This window comes from Alosa pseudoharengus, unplaced genomic scaffold, assembly GCF_046254945.1.
Source record: "Alosa pseudoharengus isolate Yale_2024_CS ecotype anadromous, Long Island Sound unplaced genomic scaffold, YU_APseudo_1.1 YU_APseudo_1.1_scf_1, whole genome shotgun sequence".
In the NCBI taxonomy this organism is placed as follows: Eukaryota; Metazoa; Chordata; class Actinopteri; order Clupeiformes; family Clupeidae; genus Alosa; species Alosa pseudoharengus.
This window is the reverse complement of record NW_027468564.1, coordinates 11,880,523-11,900,650: the sequence shown is the minus strand read 5'-3', so window position 1 is coordinate 11,900,650 and position 20,128 is coordinate 11,880,523.

Below are 20,128 nucleotides of genomic sequence, written 5' to 3'. Positions count from 1 at the left end.
TACAAGCAGAGGTAACCAGTCAGTGCTGCAGTGGTGTCAATGCACACCAATTTGGCTGCCTCTGCTGAATAGCACATGTCTGAATGCCTTGAGGCATCCCCATCTTCTTCTGGATGATAAGAAGCCCCTCTCTGATGACAGTGTGAAATAAGCCACAACCTTCCATGCCTTACTTCGTACATCACCAAGGCCTTGTGTCTGGATTTTCTGACCACCAAGTTCCATACAGTATATATATATTATATTGTACCCCTGCCCGATGCATTTATTTGTGACACCCCTGCACAGGCCTTTTTTTTTAAAAATGTGTAAAACGGTCATGGAATGTACAGCTCTTGTTGAACGGGGTCATCCCTATGTTCCCCGGGTCCTATGTTCCCCGCTCGGGGTTAGGGTTATGGTTAGGGTTTTAAAAAAGGGTCCTATGTTCCCCAGTCCCATACAAAGCAGGGAACATAGGTACGCTCCCTTGTGAACGCTGCACACAAACCATTTTGTATGTTGAAGGAAGAGTAGTTTTCCCTGAAATGGATTTCAACCCAAAGACAGATGGCTTGTTTGAACAGATTTCTGATGAAGATCACCACACCTCCAGGTCACCTCTCCTCAGGCTGGGCGTTAGCATGGTTTCAGGTTTTCCGCTAGACTACATGCATTTAGTTTGTTTAGGCGTAGTCTGTAAATTGATTACTCTGTGGTGTAAGGAGCCATTGCACTGTTGGGTTCAATCCGTTGGTGTTATTACACTTTCTAACATGAGAGGAGACAAGTTTTAAATAGGAAAATTACCAGAAATCTTACTCACCTTTAAATGTAATGCTAGCAGGCGAGATGCTAATGGTCAAATCTGATTCAATGATCTATGCTAGGCTGGAGCTAAAAGTGGTATCGCCAGACTCAGAGATCGGCTAGATCAGGGGTCACTAAATGACGGACCGCGGTCCGAGTCCGGACCCTAGTGTGATCCTATCCGGACCATAATAGCCTAATTTAGATTTTCACGTAAGATTTCAAAGCTGCGCTAAATGTTTCGTTGGTTAGGATAACAAAATTTAGGCTACTTCAGGAGTTTCAGGAACTATCATTTCGCTTGCTGCTACTCAGCCAGTGAAATCTGTGAATTCTGATAAAGTCGAGTCAGTGAGTAAAGTAGCCTACTATGGGGAAGAGCCTCACTTGATAGCCTGAAACGAGCGAAGAGAGGAGACAGGACGAGACAATACGACAATCAGATCCCAGATAGCAAAGGGGCGTTGAGGGGCGTTGAATCCACGTTTGTTTGAAGCGGCAGAGGTTGATTCAACGTGGATTCAACGCCCCTGTGCTATCAGGGATGGATATCTAAGTTAACATAATTAAGTTATTTTAAAACCATCGATTGAAAGCTAGACAGCGAGAACAGAGCTTTATATAACGATATGGGGGCAATACAACGCAAAACTAAATATGGATGTGACCGTTTTGCGTGGAATTGCCCTGGCTCTTACATATTCTGAGACAGGCGATTTTTAAAAGCGCCAATTTGAAGCACCTCTACTAGACAAAGCATATATTTTGAGCAAGCATAGGGTAGGCTAGGCCCATTCAACAGTGAACACTGAGACCACAGAATATTTTACGATTTAATATATAGGCAATATGATTGATCCACCACAATGTAATTAAGCCTACATGCATTCACTTTTCCGTAACTGGACCTCGCTGAAGATTAATTGAATACCCCTGGGCTAGATGAACTGGAGAAAGGTAAAAATCAATTGTTTAACTCAAGGTGAGGTGGAAAATGAGTGTAATTCCCCAGATGGTGGAATATCCCATTAAAGTAAAGTTATCAGTCGCTCGGCTGCTTGTTGATTGTTCTGAATAAACCAAGAAAGACTAGCCGGACGAGCCAGACCCACATTAAAATGTAGGGTCTGGGGACTCACCGTTCGCAGTGCTCAGTCCGAGGGGCAGGATAATCGGTTGTCTTTTAAATTCCCAGCACGCAATAGGATAAAGCTACAACTCATGAGTCCCATGCGTTTTCCCTTGAGCGGACCTAGTTGGCTAGTTCAAACTTTGCCAACTTAAAAAAAAAGCTTAACCCGTGTCACGCTGTTTGGCAACAGCAACATCCATCTTCTTTTTTTTGAAGTAGCAGGGAATTCACACCGAACTGTTTCAACTGTGCCTAACGACTATACACGGTGTGATTGACCCTATCGAAGTTTAATTTTACCAGCTTGCAAGCCAACGGAGAGTTGCTAGACTAGCAAATTAAATTTGCTGCCACTAGGGTGCATCTAGATTTCTAAGATAAACAATACGACGGAGTATTAGGGCCACACATGAAGAAAAAAAATATTTTTGCCATGGCGAGATTAAACTCGACATGTCGACATTAAACTTGACATTTCGAGAATAAAGTTGAAATGTAATGTCGACTTTAATCTCGACGTGTTGACTTTAAAGTCGCCACGTCGACATTAAACTCGACATTTCGAGAATAAAGTTTAAATATCATATCTACTTTAATCTTGACGTGTCGACTTTAAAGTCGACATGCTGACATTAAACTCGCAATAGGCCCTACTGTTTAAACATAGCCTACACAGTTTAAGCTATGTAGCCTACACTAATACACAATATGTTACATAAAAAATGGGCTTCAAATAGGTGTTATTTAAGATAGATTGCTAGATTGCAGATATTCAGATAGATTGTGTCTTGTCTGTTAACTACTCATTGCCGTCATCGTGAAGTGCTGTCTCGCGGTTATGGAAATACCATGCACTATGCCGTTTAGGCTAAATAGCTAGAAATATGTATCCAATGATATAATGTTTCTATACAAAATGTTATTTCACTCTGTTTTACGTGGTTAAGGCCACTGCACATCCAAATAATTGTTAGCCTTTTGGATACCTTTAGCAGCCTGCCTTTAGCACTTCCACTGTTAGCGTTTTGGATACGTTCAGTAGCCTGCCCTTAGCACTTCCACTGTTAGCCTTTTGGATACCTTTAGCAGCCTGCCTTTAGCACTTACACTGTTAGCATTTTGGATACCTTTAGCAGCCTGCCCTTAAAGGCACAGGGTTTTCAAGTTTTGAGCTCAGCTTGGGCTTGTGTGCTAAATCGTGTCTGCCACAAGTAGGCGTTTACCAAATGACAGACAGTTGAATTTCTGAATAAAAAGAATTTTGGTGCAGTTTTGAAATCTTAAACGTGTAACCCCACACAAGCACACAAGCATGACGTGGTTGCAGGGAGGGGATGTCCTATTTTGGAATTTTACCCAGATACAACGAATACTATTTTTTTTATTGGATGTCAGTGTTATTCAGCTTAGACATTTCTGCTTTGCCCCTGACCTTTTAACATTATTCAGCCCAACCCTCATCATTGTATTTCTATTTGAAGCCATATTCGAAAGCGTTTGCCCGTCACAACCAATCAAAATGGCTAATTTTGAAATCGTCATACTCTTATTGTCCTACTCTAATTTGTAACACATTTTACATCCTACATATCCTTTTAACGTTTGTATAAATAAATTTCCCCCCTCAGAACTGCAGATGCCCTGCAGTGCCTTGTATGCACACAAAGACTGCTGTGCGCCTGAACAAGTGCATGGCGTCTGTCCACAAAGACTGGCTGATAAGATTTGAGGGCATTTAAAAGTGCTCTGAATTCATAGATTCAGTCTAACAATCTTGTTGTAGAGATCACAATAATATATGGACATTTGTAAAATAGCGCCCTCTGAGGCCAATTGGTGTACTGCTCCTTATAAGCAGGGCATTTCTGTTAGAAGTTCATTTAGAAGAGACCGACCACATGGTGCAGTTGGATTGCTGTGGGCTGCTGTTAGGCTACTCTGCATAGCTAGTTAACAGCATTTTCAGTGTTGATGTGTGCAACCATGTAACTGTGAGTATCTGTGTATGATAAATGTTTGAGCTAGAAAATTATTTGTAAGATGTTTAGCTATATAATTGTTCTGTTCTATTAGCTAAAATGATGCTATGTTATACCAAAGGCTAGAGGGCTGCTAATCTATTAGTTACTGTGTTGTCCTATACGCGTATCAGCTATAGTATGTAGCACATGTGTAGTTGTTAAAATACATCTAGGTATGCTGACTATGCTAATAGCGATTCATAGACGTGAAGCAGACTGTTCTGTTAGGACTTTTAGCTAAAATGATGCTATGTTATATTTAGCAAAGGCTAGAGGGCTGCTAATCCATTCTGGAGTTACCATGCTGTTGTATACACGCAGTTTGTAGTTCATGTAGCACATGTGTAGTTGTTATAAGGGGAAAATACATCTAGGTATGCTGAATATGCTAATGGCAATTAATGTGAAGCAGGCTATCTGAGAGTGTAGCATGCTAATATATTCAGTGGCAGTAGTGATGTTGCTAATGTTAACGGATAGGCTACCTGGTGACCTTGCCTTCAAGGACATACTGTAATAGTATTCTGGATTAGCATTCCATATTAGCATTTCATTGTTTATCATTCTATGCTAGGCTATTATGCAATTTTTGTAAATATATCTCACTTTATTGTGCTTGCTTTGTAGAACCACACACACAAATACACACACATGTATCTACACACATCTTCATAACAACCACCCACATTCCTATCTGTTGCCCCAGGGCTCCCTTGTAAAAGAGATTTGAATATCTCAATGGGACATCACCTGGTAAAATAAAGGATAATGTAAATAAATAATTGGCCATATTTAAGGTGGGGAAGGCAAGGCCCTCCTCAAAGCAAATAACAGCTGCGCGTTGCAGCCTCCCTAACTTGTCCTACCCATTTTATTTTTTATATTACAGTGCTGTCAAAGCATGGCAGGAGGCCAAGCTTGCCCCCTCCAACATCAAAAAGACGCTAAATGACGTTCGTCAGGTTTTTAAGTGGCGGCTTGCCATGAGGGTGTCCACCACTCGGCCAAAGCGGTGGCTTCATCGTTGCCATGTCCAGGCACCAGCAAGGAGAACAACGCAGGTAAATGTGTGGGGCCCTGGAAGAAGAGGACAAGGAGTTGGATGCGCTCTCTAGAGCGAAGCTCTTGCCACACTGATGTTACGGCCTCTCTCCAGTGTGAATGCGCTCTCTGGAGTGAAGCCACCTGACCCCTCTCTTTCACCTCCTCCCCCTTCAGCCAACACCACCCATCACTTTTACCCCCCCCCCCTCCAGGACCATCTACAGCAACCACACCCCCCAATCCCTCTACACCCCCCCCCCCCCCTCTCCAGGACCATCTACAGCAACCACACCCCCCAATCCCTCTACACCCCCCCCCCCCTCCAGGATCACATCCCCCCTCCTCCATCCCTCTCATCCCTCTCCAGGACCACCTACAGTGACCACATCTCCCCCCATCCCTCTACAACCCCCCCGTCCCTCTCCAGGATCACATCCCCCCCCCAGGACCACCTACAGCGACCACTAGAGACAGCTCACTGATATTACGGCCTCTCTCCAGTGTGAATGCGTTCTCTAGAGTGAAGCTCTTGCCACACTGATGCTACGGCCTCTCTCCCGTGTGAAGGCGCTCTCTAGAGGGTCGGAGTTATGTGCCACGACCCGGAGACTGCTGGGCGATTTTAGGATGGCAGGAGGGCAAGCTCGCCGTGAGGATGTCCACCTCTCGGCCAAAGCGGTGGCCGGGATCATCTTTGCCATCTCCTGGCACCAGAGGGAGATTGCAGCTGACGTGGTCAGCCATCAACAGAGAGAGGATGAAGGAGAAGAAAGCAGGTTTGTGATGTATTGTAATGAGTCACGTGATCTGGGACGCAGACAAGGGGTTGTAATTCACTCAGATAAATAACAGTTAACAGAATGTGTTGATTCAAGACCTCACTGAACATATGAACCTTGACGTATCTTTCATAGGAGACCTGCAGGAGTCCAAGGCCCCAGAGGACCTGAAAAGCAGGTCTGTTAATTGCTGAGTCCAAGGCCCCAGAGCAAGTCCTGAAAAGCAGGTCTGTTAATTGCTGAGAGCCAGAACATGCTGGCCCGTCAGGCCAAGAATGGGGGCTACATCACGTCCGTCAATTTATCTTGAGTTAGGTTGATGACCTGTAAGTAGTCACTTTACCTCCCTGACATTTATTTGATATGTTTCCACTGTAGGCGCAGAGGGCTTTTTGCTCCTCGGAGGTGCAGGCCCCAGTCAGTGAGGCAATGTGCCACGACCCTGAGACTGCACAGCGCTTTTATAAAATTTTTGACCAGCCGCAGCATCCTTTAAAATTTAAAATCAACGATGTGGGGCCCTGGAACGCGGAGAGGAGGAGGGCGAAGACGACCCCCCGGCCCCTCTGTTCCACCCTCAGTGGTGCTCACTGATGTTACGGCCTCTCCAGTATGTATGCGCTCTCCAGAGTGAACCCAGGACCACCTACAGCGACCACTGGAGTGAGCAGTAGCTCTTGCCACACTGATGGTACGGCCTCTCTCCAGTGTGTGTATCAGCTCTCTGGAGTGAAGCCAGGACTACCTACAGCGACCACATCCCACCCCCTCTCCAGGACCACCTACAGCGACCACTAGAAACAGCTCTTGCCACACTGATGCTACGGTACTCTCCCGTGTGAAGGCGCTCTCTGGAGTGAAGCTCTTGCCACACTGATGGTACGGCCTCTCTCCAGTATGTATGTACGCTCTGGAGTGAAGCCACCTGACACCTCTCTTTCACCTCCTCCCCCTTCAGCCAACACCACCTGTCACTTCTACTCCCCCCCCCCCTCAGCCAGCGAGTCCTTTCCAGGACCACCTACAGCGACTACACCCCCCCCCCCTCTCCAGGACCACCTACAGCGACCACTAGAAACAGCTCTTGCCACACTGATGTTACGGCCTCTCTCCAGTGTGAATGCATTCTCTGGAGTGAATCTCTTGCCACACTGATATTACGGCCTCCCTCCAGTGTGAAGGCGTTCTCTGGAGTGAAGCTCTTGCCAAACTGATATTACGGCCTCTCTCCAGTGTGAAGGCGCTCTCTGGAGTGGAGTGAACACTGATGGTACGGCCTCTCCAGTGTGTGTGAGCTCTCTGGAGTGAAGCTCTTGCCACACTGATGTTACGGCCTCTCTCCCGTGTGAATGCGCGCTCTGGAGTGAAGCCATCTGACCCCTCTTTTTCACCTCCTCCCCTTCAGCCACCACTGGAGTGAAGAGCCACCAAGCGGCTCTGTGGAGTAAGTCTAACCTCATAGTTGTTTATGTACATATGGTGCTGGGTTTCCTCCTGGTTTGGTTAGTTAGAGTTGTTGACTTTTTCAGCCTCTGACTGTGTAGAACAGGGGAGTGGAGCTGCGGGATGCCAGCGTGGAGCTCGAGCGACTGACACAGCGGAAGAGCTTCCACCTGCTGCCAGGTCAGCTTGGCAAATCATGATTCAGCGACATTTCAACAAAACAAGCCACACCTGGGTAGGGTTGCAAAGGGGTGGAAAATTTCCAGTAAATTTCCGGAAACTTACCATGGGAAGTTAAGTTGGGGAATTTTGGAAATATTCCAAATTGGAAACTTTTATGGAATTAATGGGAATTTACGGGAATTAACTGGGAATTTTGGGTAATTCATACAAACTGTTTCGTATGCAAACATTAACATTTTGTTTCGTAATAAGCAATATGATTTGTATGTTGGTATTTTTGCTTAGCTTAGCATACAAAGATAGCTAGCATGCTAGCGGGAATCCCATTCTCTGCCTATGGTTTACTAGCGTGTTAAACTAGCAACACTGAACTGCCCAAGATACACCAAACCACTCAACAACAAAATCCGATTGGTTGGAAAAAAAATGTCCCCATGCATATGAACGCACCATAGGTTTCCTTTATGTCTAGCAGCCTATGCCGATTGCTGTGTGCATGTGATTGACATATGTGCAGGGTAGAAATTCGACTGAAATTGTATTAAATCAGGTTGTTTTAACTAATATTAGACTGCAAGATTGGGTTTTGTCCACTACATTTAAGTTCCCTGTTATAGACTAACTTGCCATATTAAAAATTCCCAGTATATTCCCATTAATTCCCGTTTATTCCTGTTAATTCCCATATATTCCCGTTAATTCCCATGGAAAGTTTCCAACTTTGAAAATTCCCGGAATTTTGCAACCCTACACCTGGGTAATGATGGAGGACGTGTCACATGTGGGGTTGTTGTGTACTTTTGTAAATTGTCCCAAATCTGCTCGTTTGTTATGTCTTACGTGAGCTAGAATTTCTGCAAATGATTTCCATCCAATGATTAATTATTGAATTGCTTTGGTAACTCTGTATGTGCAAAACTGAGTAACATTTATTTTCCTTTTGTGAGGAGGAAGAGGAGGAGGACTTCGTCCTTGAGGGGCTGAACCTGATGGAAGAATTGTTTTTGTTCTGTTCTCCATCTCTTTCATTTCCTCTTTTTTTCTCTCATTCTTTATGGTTTGAATGGTTGTTGTTTTTTTTTGTTTTTCTGTTGTTGGTGAAGTTGAATAAATTTAATTTATTGAGATGAGCATTAATGGATGTGCTTTTTGTAGAATTGTTTAGGTGATGCCTACACATTACCTTTGTCGTATTGAAAGACATCACTTTCAACGTTTTTCACTAACCTATGTATACCTGTTTATTTATACTTCAGTAGTTTACCTGCACTCTCATTTTTAACTGAGGTGGGATTTACATTGATTGATGTGTGCTTTAAATGGTGAGAATAAATCATTTGGGGTACTTGGACAAAACATTGACTCAAATATCCTAATCAATCAGGATACAGCAGGATGCTATCAATTATACAAGTGCCTTAAGGATAGCTAACCAGCTAATATCAGCCATCAGAGAAGCGCATGACACCATGATCTCAAGGAGTCAGTCCAAGAGGTCGTGATCGCTGGTCAGCAGAAGGTTTTTGGTCTAATGTTGCTAATGTAGTGAAAGTTTCAAACACCTACGACAACAGACGTAAAATCTGGAGACATTATGGGCGTTATAAAAAGGTGGGCATCAGTTGTACACGTGTATTGGATAGTTTGCATATACTGGCTTTAGGAATTTATATTTACTGTGACAACATATGGGTCCAATTACATTTCTCTGCTAGGCCTACTACAGTTCCTCTGTAAAAAGTTTCATTTAGCCTACATCTACATTTTTATGTAGCCTAAAATAGGCAATATGGATACACCGCAATGAACATTCAAGCTAGTTCAACAACTACACTGAAAAGTAGGCCTACATAACACATGGAAAGCCTTTCCAACGTTACATAGCCCGAAATATATTTTGTAGTTTGACGATTACTAACCGCATGACTTTTCATTTGTTCTTCATTTTCAATCATTTCATTTACCTATTAATAACACTCTAATTAATTACTCGTAATGAATCTATGTTAGCTCCTGCAGCAAATTGAAACATCCCAAAATCCAAATGTGGACACAGTTGAAGATGTGGAGGAAACTGACGAACAACATCAGGCCATGGACATACAGGACCAGACACCTCCTGCACACAGAGTCCCTAGTAACCGTAGTCAAGAACGAACTCGGAGGACAAGCACTAGTTTGTTTACACTGACCGCGCATAGAAAGCAAGCTGGTTGAACTTGATGTAATATGAAGAATAAAAACAAATTGCCAAAATATTTCGGTGTAGCAGAGTCTGGATTGTTTTCTTCTAGAGGTGTAGCGGATTTACCTACGTAGTATGGAAAACTATGGAATTTAATTTTAGTAATTTCCAGGTCTGGATAGGTATGGAGAAATATTTGTGTTTCCAGACTATTGCATTTGCAGTACTAATCACTTCACTTAGGTCATAATGAACCATTCCTACTGTTATGTAGCTTAACTGTCAGTCCCCATCGTCAAGATACAACTAAAAATTACCCAGCTAAATGGACGAATATTAAGTGTCATTTTTTAATTCACTTCAGTTGTCCATACCTTTGTTTTCACTGAGTTATCCCAAACCAGAAGTGGTCGCAAAAGTCGAGAATATGGTCAGAAAAATCTACCGAGAAGTTTGGAAATTTGAGTATGGAAAAAGTATGGAATTGCACGTCCCGGAAGGGATGGGGGCAGGAAGAGCCCTTGTAAGGGCTTTTGAAAAATTAAGCAAGGCCGCTCGCCATCGTCGAAGGAGGAGGGATGCGGTCATCAGAGCCTGGCGAAAAATTGTGGACTGGCTGGAGAAGACGACTGCCAAATGTAACCCTTTGAAAAGGCGAAGGCAGTTGTCCATGACAATGGGGCCAATATAGTGGCGACTGCTTGGAGTGACAGGTTATACTGTTAATCCTTGGCTTGATTCAGCCAATCACAATATGCCCTGGTACATTGGGTGCAGTATTCCAATTCCATTTGATCAGCAACTTCTATCAATCACAAGTCCACTTGACATGGCCAGACCACCAAGGTCTCTTTTGCAAAGGAAGTACTGGAAGGCTTTAGAGTGGCAGTTTTCTCTTGTCTCACGTATTACCAGTTTATGTCTGACTGTGTGTTTGCGTGAGAGAGACAGAGACCTTCCATTAAGGTTTCTGAAGTTCCTCTTTCTCCTGAGCATTAACACCCTTGTTCAGGAAAAGATACAAATTCCACTCATAGATCTGGGCAAATTCGTCATATCCATGGCAGAATTATATGGCACATTCAATGTCCATCAGCTGACGTATGTTTCCATTGTTCCCATTGTCCCCCCCCAATGGTTGGAACAATGGGTTGTCAGAGAGCAGAGGGTCATCGGACTAGTGGGTTATTGCAGCTCAACAAGGAAATGATGACCAAGACGATGTCCATGATGCCCATCAACTGACGCACCTGGTGTCTTCTGTCAAAGTCGTTTGAGTCCAGTAATGATCAGTTGAAGGACATGATTTGTGACACTCGATATGGTGCATCACAATTCATAAACAAATTCCTCCTCATGAAAAGTCTTCCAGCCATGGCCAGAAACAGTAACTTTGAAATGGAGCGTGTCAACTATTTTGATAATCTGAACCTGCAAATTCGCCTTCGGCACATCATGTACAGGATGGTGTTGTTCTTGGCCCCGGGACAAGGCAAGATTTATCTGTTACACAGAATTTGGCCTGGGAAGATCTTCTGGGGCAATGTCCCAAAGATATTCTTGTTTTACAAAAAAATGTATCACCAATGGTTTGGTACTTCAGACTTGGTGAGTTGCAGTTTTAAAAATGAACGTTATGGGTTGTTTTAAGGACATGTTTGTGCATGCCCTTAGCCAGCCAGTCAGTCAAAGGCGATTCAAACGAGTCAGAAAGTCGAGACGGGACCCATCGTCAAAATTTCGGTGTCCACCACTCTAGTTCATCCAAAACAAACCAGAAAATATAATATAATAATAATACGCTTTATTTGTATAGCACCTTTCATACACAGAATGCAGCTCAAAGTGCTTTACATTTGGAGCATGTAACACAATAAAAGGGACTCAAAGTGCTAAATACCGGGATTATCCTTTAAATCGGAGGTAAGAGACAGGTCATAAATCGATAGACAAAAGGGAAAGGCCTCATGTCTTGGTCATAATGCTAGCACTTATGATAACATGCAATTCCAGCCAACTCCAGTAATTTGACCGAGGTGGGGCATGGGATCAGTCAATTGCGAAAAATGTACACCACCATGTCAGATTAAGTATACACAGACTCTGAGACTGGCTTAAGATGTTGAAAGTTTTGATTGTCAGTTTCAAATCAGACCATTGTTCTCCGCTTGTCCAGCATAGATTCAAAGGGCAGTCCAGTTCTATTGCTCATTTAGTCAAGTTGATTAGATTTGGATTATCAAGGCATCATCAGGGGCCTCATGTACAAAGACTTGAGTGTGATTCTTTTTAAACATTGCGTACGCAAAAACCCTGGAAAGTAGCGCATGTAACGGAGGCGAACTGAGCTAGCGTGCTAGTTGCCCATGTAAATCCTCACAGCCCTAACCTTAACTCATTGAGTGCCAAAATGCGTTGAGTGGCAAAAACGTAATATTACGTTTTTAGCTTTTTTTTTAAATTACGAAACTAGACACTCTAACACACCTTATGTGATTTTGGGAACTCTGTGATGAATGGAAATGAAATATATGACGATCGAAAACTCATGAAAACGCACAATCTGGACATTTTATGATAACTCGGTTGCCGCTTTGGGTCGAATCAGTGACACATGCACGTCAGCTCAAAACCAGGTCATTTTCGTGGGTCTATCACTAGGTGGCAGTCTCGCCAGGTCACTTCCTGGAAACTTTACAGGCAACACTTCATATTTCATGAAAGACGTTATATCAGGGTTATAAAACAGGGATTTTGAGGAAAACTAGCCACTGTTTAGCTTGGGATTTCTCAGGAACAGAGGCGTGTAGAAATACATGTTTTGCACCCACTGAGAGCTTAAAGTCTCACCTTTCAAACGAGCCATTGTATGTGTTCATAGCTATAACACAGAATATGCTGTGGCTGTACAAAAATCATCAACAATGGTCTAGATTGCTGGCACTCTAGGACAAAGCTTCCGAAAACAGCTTGACATTCAATGAGTTAGGAACGCTTCTAACCGCTGATTTGGAAGCCTCGGCTTTTAGCTCAGTGGCTAGAGCGTTCGACTCCCATGCCGGTATGTGTCGAGGTGGCGGGTTCGAGGGCCGTGATCGGCGGACGAATTATGACCTCTGTTACACGCATGCACAAAAAAATTCAGATGTATGAAAGTGCGTACGCAGCAATCCGTGCATTAAACTCGACATATCGAGAATAAAGTTGAAATATCATATCTACTTTAATCTCGACGTGTCGACTTTAAAGTCGACATACCGACATTAAACTCGAAATACAGTTTAAACATAGCCTACAGTTTAAGCTATGTAGCCTACACTAACACAATATGTGACATGAATAATAGGCCTACTTCAAATAGGTGTTATTTCAGATATATTGCGTCTTGTCTGTTAACAACTCATTGCCGTCATCGTGAAGTGCGTATCTCGCGGTTATGGAAATAGGCTACCATGCACTATGCCATTTATATAGCTAGAATAATACATTCCAATGATATAATGTTTCTATACAAAATGTTATTTCACTCTGTTTTACGTGGTTAAGGCCACTGCACATCCAAATAACTGCCCTTCATGACCCACAGGCGCAGATATGGATTACTGCACATGCGTCACTCTCCAGGATAACATGGCAAAACTCATTTTTCTAAAACTGCTTTTCCATGTCTCACCTGCAATACGTATAGGAGGCAAGAAACACATAGCCTAAGCATATATACTATTTTGATCCCGTGAGAGAATATGTGTGCATGCACTTTATTTATGCACTTTGTGTGCATATAGGGCTACTAGCCTACATGGGGTGGTCAGGAGGACAGCTTCATTCGTCCCTCCATAGACATTCAGCAATAGGCTGTTTTGCATCCATTACAAACAAGCAACGTGAAAGTCTAGGATTGGGGAGAGCGCCTAGTATGCCTCTAGTGCATAAGCATGAAGTTGAACCTATGAAAAACAACACTTTAATAATAGGCCTACAATAAATAAATAAACCGCTATGACGTTTAGGCTACTTTTGACCATTGCATTTATCGCCTGTAACTCCGTGATAAGGACCTAACAGCAAAGTATTTGGCTGAGCAACGTAGGTTAATATGTTCTATGTTTTGTCCACATGATATAGGCCTATGTCTAATCATTGTTGCACTCGAACACTCTGAATCATTGTTGCACTTGTTGCATTGTTTCATTCGTCCTCCCTTTCAATCGCCCTGAGCGGTCGTTCTCTCTCCAAACTAACTTTATTCTCAAAATGTTGAGTTTAATGTCGACACGTCGAGATTAAAGTCGACATGATATTTCAACTTTATTCTCGAAATGTTGAGTTTAATGTCGACACGTGGCGACATTTAAGTCGATACGTCGAGATTAAAGTCGATATTACATTTCAATTTATTCTCGAAATGTCGAGTTTAATGGTGACTTTAAAGTCGACATGTCGAGTTTAATTTAGTCATGGCAAAAATATTTTTTCCTTCATGTGTGGCCCTAATACTCCGTCGTAAAACAAAGACATGAAAAGCAGATAGCTTACTAACCTTGAAAAATTGGGCTGCATCCTAGTCCAGCCGCACGCTAATCATGTCAAAAGATTGACTGAGCCAGGGGGTCAAGAGCGTGCAGATTAGCTTCGGCATTTTATACACCATTTTCAAGTATGGCGCCACATGGAGCATTTGGAACCAGCTCAGTGCACGAAAATCCGTGTTGGGCACAAGCTCTCATGCTCGTACATGTTGGTGGGCGGGTACCTAACCGGCGGCTACAGCCAAACGTTATTCAGTGCATATTTCTTGAGGAGCCTATGAGAAGACGTGTATATTATGGTTATTTATGCATCATATGATAAATAAAGACAATTGTATTGATCTTGTTTCGTTGTTTGTCCCAAACAAAAGTAGCCTAAACATGATTAAAGACAATAAATTACACAACAGCGGCATAAAGCCCTTGTCTCGTTATACACCAAGTTGCTCTCAAGCTACCCATCACTAGCCGCCCGCCCCCTTTTGAGCTTGCCATAAATAAAAATAAAAAATTCCAACACTTTTTCAACTACACAAAACTTTATAGTGATACACCCTAGATTTAAGTGCCCATCAGTATCAACATTTAACTATATAATAAAACAGTCCAAAAGTAAATTAAATCTCATACCAAACTGAAAATCGTATGCTTTTGATAGCCTGGTATGCCGCTCCAAACGAAACGCATGTCTCACAATAAAACGCACAATGTAAGAAATAAAGGGCTGCTTCGAACAGCAGGTCAGTGCAGTAGTTAGGAAGAGCTTTATCCACCTCAGAACCCTAGCTAAGACCAAAGCCTACCTGCCCCAGAGCGATCTTGAGAGAGTCATCCATACCTTCATCACATCACAACTGGACTACTGTAATGCTCTCTACACTGGCATCGATCAATCCCAGCTCCGCCGCCTGCAGTTGGTTCAGAACTCAGCCGCCCGACTCCTCACCTGCACTAGGAAACTGGCATGAGACTGGCATGGTGTGTATTTCAGTTAGCCTATTGGCTGGTTTGATCTGCATTGAGCTCATCCTGGATCCACGTCCCAGCTCCCACTCATAATAATCCACGTCCCATCTCGCTCTCTAATAAAAAAGTAAGGGCTTCCCTGGTGTCCTGCTAAATTCCTAACCTGACTCAATGTCCTGTTACACCAGCTTCAGAGTGCTTCAGAGCGAGTTAATCAACCAGTTACACCACTGGGATAATTAGGTGGATAGAGATGATATTATATAACACTGTCATGCTTTATTGCGCTTCATGTTTACATACAATATTTTAAAAATGGTTCACCTAAACTGTGACAACCAAGAGGTGTCAGTCATGTAATGTCTTTGCACTTGCAGCAATTGGTTATATAATTTTCAGAATACAACTGGAATATAGAACAGACAGTCTCACATAACATTTCATTAGTGGAGAATATCACTGATGTCCAGGCCCGGGGTGGGTAATCGGATCGGAGCGGCGCTCGGGGAGCAGTGCTGAGAGTTAGGTGCCTTGATCAAGGGCACTTCAGCCGTTCTTACTGGTCGGGGTTCGAACCGGCAACCCTCCGGTTACAAGTCCGAAGCCCTAACCAGTATTTGTACTGGAGAAGGGCATATTTTCATTCACATTCATAGGCTGACTGCACAAATGAACCTGGCTGAGTTGAGAATTCTTAATTCATAGCATAACATTACCGTGGCATTTGTTGTCCTGTTCACTTCTTACTTGGTCATATTCAATTGGCTATGTGCCAATTTCTGTTATTTGGATCAAATGAGTGAGACTCAGTAAGTGTTTAGGCTTTAGGCTACGGTATTCTTCTGATAACGTTTGTGGAATGGATTTAATGTGGACATGCACATTAAAAGTGATTTAAGTCTGCAAAGCTGCTATAAGGGGAAAAGGCAGTCGTTTTTGTCTGTTAGTTCATAAATGGAACTTTACGCAGAATCAATCCCAGAAAAACCATGCTGAATGAACAATAACATCCATTCATTTATATGTATGCTATTCAAAGGAAATGTAATTTTTCAGAGTAATGTAGAATGTTCCATTGAATCAGATCATGATTTGCATCTTAGTTTCTGCATGAAGTGCACTTTGCATGTGTGTGTTTTCTGGATTGTCTGAATTATTCAGTTTTAAAATTGTTGTTAATTCTTGAGCTTATTTTAAATGGAATGACATACGTTGAATAGACATTCAATTGTTTGAGATTCATGTAAAAACAAGGCAAGACATTATTTACTTTGTATTAAGACATTTTGTAAATATTTCATAGTGATTCAGATGTATGTTAATCAATTCAGCTTGTAATCGGGGGAATTCCCGGTGTGTCCCTTCGCTTTTGGGCTGGTCAAGAAAAAACATATTGACATGTCACATTAGTCTATCTTCTCTTAAAGTACCCAGACAGCAAAATATATTTGGGCCAGACCTTCATTAGCATTTGACGCAGATCCTCTAAACGGACCTGCCCCGGGGTCATTAATTCCAACAGACCAATACCGGAACAGGTTGGAATTGCGGATCAGAGACCGATCTGGGCCAGAACTGGCCCAGTACAGTTAATATTGCCATGGCATTTGGTGCGGATCTGGCCCAGACTCATATCCTACATCTGGGGCTCATCTGGCCCTGGTCTGTGATTCATATTTAAGCTATCAGACAATTAAGACCCACACAAGTTGTAATTTTCAAAATAGTTTTTTATTTTAAAAAGGCAAGAGCTCGGGAGTCACGTGACGCAATGCGAGAGGAGGCTACCTGAAAGTGAGCTCCGCTAGGTTCTGCTGTACTTATCCTTTACATTTAATTTTTAACCAGATATTTGTTGTTGAGTCGAGAGTTAAACTATTGAAGGGCTAAAATATGTCAAAGTTCCAAAACACCGATTAGTGGCGACATTAAAAAGCTTTTGCGCTCACAGGGGCAAGACGGGGCGAAGGGACATGATGGCGGAGCTAGTTCTAATCAACCGACCCAGTGCATAAGCCAGGACATCAATAATATTTATGCAACATTGATGAAGATATCCAGCGAAATAGAGGGATTGGCAGAAATTCGCCGTACCACCGCTTCAACGGAAGCCAAACTCTCCACTTTAATCACACGAATTGACGATTTGGAAAGGCGAGTGGAATACCTTGAAACAGCTGAGAAAGACTGGCAAGCTAACCCTCCCGCTAGCAAGAAAGAGGTAGATATGATCTGGGATAAATTGGAGGACATGGAAAATCGTGCAAGGTGTAACAATGTTCGGTTTATTGGATTTCCTGAAGGGAAAGAAGAGGGGGATGCGGCTACGTTTTTGGAAGACTTGATCCCTGTGTTACTCGGCATCGAGGGGAAGCCCGAGATAGAATGTGCACACAGAGGCTCACTAGCCAAATCCAAAAGTCAGGAGGTAAACCGCGACCAATACTGGCGAAGTTTCTGAGATCTTCCGACAGGGATTTAGTGCTTCGTGCGGCGAGGAACAAGACCAAGTTGAGCTGGGAGGATAACAACATTATGCTCTTCCCGGACTTTTCGAGATCTACGATGATGAAGCGTGACAAATTCAAAGATTGCAAGAAAAAGCTACATGACCGAGAGGTGAGCTTCCGTCTAATGTATCCTGCCACATTGAAAATCGCAAATATGGGAGGAGAAAAGACCTTTGTATGCCCCAAGAAACCCATGGCTTTCATCGATGCCATGGAGTGACTGTGAGTAGCTTATAGCCCGGACTAATTCTAACATAAGAGACCAGTCTTTTAGTTTTTTTTCTTCTTTTTTCTCCCTCATTTGTCTTATTTTAATTTATTTTCACTCTCTGTAACGTTACTCTTATTATGAGGGCAACTCAGGCCACTGCTTAGTCTTAAACAAGCAGCGGAACCTGCCAATCACGACAGGTGGAGACTCGTAGAGGAGCCATGGACCGTCGGTTTGCCGAGGACTGTTCACTGGGTGCTAACGGAGTGTGCATAGTTCAGGTTTCAATGCACACTCCCTGTTGGAGGGATACTTGGGAGTATTTAGGGTTATATCACCACAACGGCTTTACTATGTACCAGAATATTGGTTGTAATGTATTTTTAAGTTCAGATAGTCCCATACATGGCATCTAAAATTAGTTATTTGCGTCTCTCTGTGGAATGTGAAAGGATTGGGGAATCCCATTAAGAAGAAAAAAGTTATAATCAGTCTTAAGAGGGCAAAATATGATGTGGTGTTTCTACAAGAAACACATCTTTCTCCATCAGAGTCCATGAAAATGTGCAGTGGTTGGGTTGGACATATATTTTATAGTGAGGGTTCTAGTAATAGTAAGGGAGTCGCTATACTCATCAATAAAAATTTACAGTTCAAACATATCAAACAAATAAAAGATGACTCCGGTAGAGTCATAATTATATTATCAGAAATACAGGGACAACTGGTTACGTTGGCCAATATATATGCGCCTAATGGGGATGATCCAGCATTTTTTGTGGATCTTGAGGGGAAGCTTCAAGCTAAGGGCAACCATGATATTGTCTTAGGGGGAGACTTTAACTTATTGATGGACCCAGTCCTTGACCATAGTGGTGTTACAGTGTGCAGGTCTCCCCGTGCTGCCCTGACACTGCAGCGGATGTGTAAGGCCTTGGGGTTGGTGGACATTTGGAGAATCCTTAACTCCTGTGGGAGGGATTTTACTTTTTTTTCACCAGTTAACAAAATTTATTCAAGGATTGATTTATTTTTATTATCTAAACCACTCATCCCCTCAGTGATTGGCTGCTCAATAGGAAGTATAATAATTTCAGACCATGCCTGCGTGGGCTTAGATCTATTGTCCCACAGTGAAAGACAACGTTCTTGCAGGTGGAGGCTTAACTCGTCAATCTTACAAGATCCAGAAAATATTGAATGGATGAAGGCAGCACTAGAAGTATACATAGAGACTAATTGGTCCTCTGTGACATCTGTGGGTGTGGCCTGGGAGGCCCTTAAGGCTGTCCTTAGGGGATGCATTATTCAATATACCTCATTTGTCAAGAAGTCGAAAGCAAAAGAATTGTTAGAATTGGAAAAGAGAATTAAAAGCATAGAATCTGATCTGAAGAGACATATGTCAAGTAAGCTTCTGAGAGAATTGACACAATTAAAATATCAATATAATAACATTTCATCTAAAAAAATGGAATTTCTTTTATTTAAGGCTAGGCAAACTTATTTTGAGTCAGGTGATAAGACTGGGAAACTACTTGCTAGATATATAAAAGAGCGAGAACAAGCTTCCACCATCCCAGTGATTAGATCGTCAGCGGGGGATATGCGTACTGCAACTGCGGATATTAACAAGACTTTTAGAGACTTTTATATTGGACTCTATAGCTCCACATCCACCTCCACAGAAGAAGAAATTCTTGCTTTTCTAGAGCCATTAGAGCTTCCAAAACTGGGAGACAGAAAAAGGGAGACAGAAACAACTTCTAGATGCTGACATTACGGTAGAAGAACTCATAGAAGTAATAAATGCAGGTAAAGCACCAGGCCCAGATGGCTACACGGCAGAATTCTTTAAAAGCTTTGCCTCAGAGTTAGCTCCACTTTTGTTAGATCTATATGCTGAGTCATTGGAGAGGGGGGAATTATCCCCAACTTTGAGACAGGCACTGATCACCCTTGTCCTTAAAAAAGGGAAATATTCTGGAGACTGTAAAAATTATCGCCCGATTTCTCTAATTCAGATGGATGTGAAAATTCTCTCAAAGGTTCTAGCCAACCGATTGAATAAGGTCATAACATCGTTGATTCACCCCGATCAAGTGGGATTTATTCATGGTCGCAGCTCCTCTGATAATATAAGGCGTTTTATCAATATTATGTGGACAGTGGCCGATGCTCAATCTCCTATAGCAGCCATCTCCTTAGACGCAGAAAAGGCCTTTGATATGGTCGAATGGGGCTATTTGATAAAAATACTAAAAGTATATGGGTTCGGTAGTAAGTTTATAAAATGGATCCAGTTATTATACAGACACCCTGAAGCTGCAGTGCAA